This window comes from Diplotaxodon limnothrissa, unplaced genomic scaffold (assembly GCF_057381915.1).
Source record: "Diplotaxodon limnothrissa isolate DT_005_m unplaced genomic scaffold, D_limnothrissa_male_GT1.1 unmapped_scaffold_1, whole genome shotgun sequence".
Classification (NCBI taxonomy): Eukaryota; Metazoa; Chordata; class Actinopteri; order Cichliformes; family Cichlidae; genus Diplotaxodon; species Diplotaxodon limnothrissa.
The window spans coordinates 2,041,112-2,044,781 of NW_028188555.1; the positions used below are offsets into that span (position 1 = coordinate 2,041,112).

The following is a 3,670-nucleotide window of genomic DNA, read 5'->3' on the forward strand; positions in this document are numbered from 1 at the left end:
ATTATTGTAGGGTCTACCTTACAATAATACATACAGCCTTGAAGTGACTGGTGATGTGATTTGCTGCTGAATCAATTCGGAACTAATTGGAAATCTGGATATTAATTAAATAAACCTGCTTTGACCATCAATTAATTGTTGTTTGAAATTCTTTATAAATATATAAATATAGTGCCACTCTTCTACTGTTTAAATTGCAACTGTTTAAAACTGACTAATTTATTCATACACTTGAGCATAAACACACGCACAGTAAATGGCCTGTACTTGTACAGCGCTTTACTTAGTGCCCAAGGACCCCAAAGAGCTTTACACTACATTCAGTCATTCACACATTCACACACTGATATTCTCATGTTAAAAATATAGAAAAAGGATTTTATCACCCATAAATGTTAACTTCTCATGCCTCTTAGCACAAGCAGGAGCAGAAGCGCCCTCTGCAGTTTGTGTGTGGAAGTGCAAAAGCTTACAGCACCTGGTATTCCCAGGCGGTCTCCCATCCAAGTACTGACCAGGCCCGACCCTGCTTAGCTTCCGAGATCAGACGAGATCGGGCGTGTTCAGGGTGGTATGGCCGTAAGCGAAAGCTTTGCTATATAAAGGGCATTTTATAAGTGGCAAGTGTCTCACAGTTTGATATATATTATTGTGCCAAGCTTTATATGTTACAGCGAAAGCATGCAGCTATTCGTTGTTAACTGCAGCTTCAACACTGAGCTGCAGAAATACTTTTCCCACAGTAACATATCCATAATAACATATGTTAGATTATTATAGAACCGTGTGTTTTGTAATTCTAACATTTTTGTCATTTGGAGACTTTAACTTCTATATAGAAGAGAAAACGTGTGCATGTGTCATCACAGCATGTTTAAAAAGGCTGTTTCTGTGCTCTTCTTTCCCTTGCGGCCATACCACCCTGAACACGCCCGATCTCGTCTGATCTCGGAAGCTAAGCAGGGTCGGGCCTGGTCAGTACTTGGATGGGAGACCGCCTGGGAATACCAGGTGCTGTAAGCTTTTGCACTTCCACACACAAACTGCAGAGGGCGCTACTGTTTAGTAAGAAACTTCATGACCTCTCTTCTAATTTTTTGCTTGTGTACCGTTAAAAAATTAAAACAACAATCATCTCTGCAGCTTATTGGAGACACCTTTGTGATTCTGTTGTAGAGCAGAGCAGAGGCAGACATTTGATACACCCGGGGCTTAGCCCTAAAGGGTAGTATGCATCTGGGATTTGGGGGGGGGTTAGAAATGACTGAAAGATTAATTGGCTCTGTTTTGAGTTCATATTCATATAGGGACAAATATATCACATGTGCAGGACACCTTAAAGTAGTTTTTTAATTAAGCAGCAAGGCAGAACAAAGTCGGGGCTGTATCAAGACACGAGGACTAAACCCCAATTCAACCAGACCCAGAACTGATCCGGAATTAAAACAGGACTACAACAGTTCAAAAGCAGGACTACTTAGGATTTAACCAAGACAGAACCAGAATCAGAACTAGATGATAGTAGCACTAAAAATCATCATAGACCTGCACTACACTTATTTTTTAATTCTACCAAAGTACAATATTTAGATTGAGAAAAGTTTAGATAATTATTTAGCCTTGTTGTGCAAACAAGCCTGCAAAACTTAATAAATATAGAATTTGAAAAATAACAAACCTAACAAGAAACACTAGGTACGAGATACATGAGGACCTATGATACGCTGATACTTTTGGTAAACAACCATTTGACTAACATGTGTGTCTCACCTGCTCTTGTTCATCTCTGCTCTGTCCTCTCTCTCTCCCTCTTTGTGCTGACAATCAAGCCAAACACCAACATCATCAAATATACAGTTGAAACCAGATATTTACACATTCTTCAGATAAAAACAAAAACACTTTTTTAATTGTAACATCAAATCAGACTAAATGTTTATTTTTTATGTTGATAAATATAAAAAAACATATTTGTTAACTTTAAGAGTAAAGAGAGAAACTGTCTGTATTTCTTAATTGTAAATGGCACCAAATTGTATTCAAATTGATTATGGAGGTCCACAATTCTTTTCCAGGTGTTTTGGTTGATCTCTTGATTTTCCCATGTCAAAGAAACAGGCTCTGTGTTTTGCCTTATATGCATCCACAGGTGTGCCACCAACCTATCAGAAGCTTCTTCAGCTCAGAATGGAATCGTCTGGAGTTTTCTTATTAATTAACAATAAACTTAGTGTATATGTGCTCCTAAATTTGGTGAAAGTGATAAAAAAGAGACAGCTCTCTCTCTTTAACTAATTCAAAATATATTTCAATATTTATTTATGCAAAACAAGTTTACTCTAAATTGATGTTGTACAGTAAAAAAATGTTCTTGTGTTTTCCATAAAGTGTATGTAAATATCTGGTTTCAACTGTGAATATACTGCTGTGTATTGAAATTCCTTTTGTTTTGCATAGAAATATACTGAACAACATACAAAGCATAATATATAAAATAACATCTACCAGAGTTTTTCTTTGAAAGAAGCTCCTTATGTCCAGTCTTGTATATCAGTGCATAACTGAAACCGATTTATTTAGCCGTGGAGGGAAACAACTGAAAATATGAAATAAACACACATGTAAGCTGAGACTCTCTAAAGAAACAGCATTGTTGTTGTTCGGCTTTTCATTTCACCTTTTGTTGATTCACTTGAAGAGCAAGTAACATAATATGGGTCAAGTGATCAGTTTGATATCAATCTTTTGTGATGCACCGTCATATTTGTACAGTACGAATGATTTTCTTTGGAACCTGGTCAAACTTCAGTTCTCTGTCTGCCTCCCTGCGCTTCTCCAACAGCGCACTCGTAGGCAGCAGCTCCCCCCGCCCCCTCGCTCAGTGCCTGAGCTCGGATCATACCAATATTAAGGGGGATTTACTCACAGTCGTAAATTCCCACAGTGTACACTATGTGCTTCGAATATTGTGAGTGTTTTTTGTGTTATACAGTTGTCAGCCAGGCATCTAACTATGAAAAAATTACAGTCCAAAAGACCCCGGGCTTCTGAAAAACAACCCGGGCTTAAGCCCAGTAAGAGTAATGATGTTGGACTATATGTCTGTTATGCAACTCAGCTCAGTTGGACCAGGATGGCCGAGTGGTGAAGGTGTTGGACTTAAAATCCAATGGACATTTGTCCATGTGGGTTCAAACCCCACTCCTGGTAGAGAAATCAACCTACTAAACTGACATCTTACAAGGTGTCAAAGGTCGGGGTGACGAGATGGGGTTTCACTGTCAGCGATAGTGCACACAACATAGCCTCATGCATATTCACCTGATAAAGGTATCGCACATAATCAAGTAGTATTGCCTTATTGTCCACATCTGTACTCATCAACCTGCAAAACGTACCACGGCCATGTATTAATTCTCTCCAACAACTGTGTCTCAATATCCTCTGCTATTTCCTCGATGCAACGAGTGACGGTGCCAACAGAGGCACCTGTGCTATCTTTTCAGCCGCCATCTCTCCGAAAAGTTCACAGCAAATGTCTTTAGTGGCAGGAAGGATCGATTCTTCACCAATAGTGAATGACTTTTTAGCCTTAGCAATACGGTTAGCCACCAAGTATGATGCTCTCAGTGCACTTGTATTTGTTGTTGTGGAGGCCCTCAGTAATGGC

At 39.0% G+C, this 3,670-nt stretch overlaps 3 non-coding genes across 3 annotated transcripts; 2 read left to right on the forward strand and 1 right to left on the reverse strand.

Annotated features, from left to right (window-relative positions):
* Positions 1-466: 466 nt before the first annotated feature.
* Positions 467-585, reverse strand: LOC146607089 (5S ribosomal RNA). Its single transcript, XR_014905358.1, has one exon. It is a non-coding gene; the product is annotated as a 5S ribosomal RNA (ribosomal RNA).
* A 319-nt stretch (positions 586-904) lies between these two features.
* Positions 905-1,023, forward strand: LOC146607090 (5S ribosomal RNA). Its single transcript, XR_014905282.1, has one exon. It is a non-coding gene; the product is annotated as a 5S ribosomal RNA (ribosomal RNA).
* A 2,104-nt stretch (positions 1,024-3,127) lies between these two features.
* On the forward strand, positions 3,128-3,210 carry trnal-uaa (transfer RNA leucine (anticodon UAA)). The gene has a single exon. It is a non-coding gene; the product is annotated as a tRNA-Leu (tRNA).
* Positions 3,211-3,670: the final 460 nt, after the last annotated feature.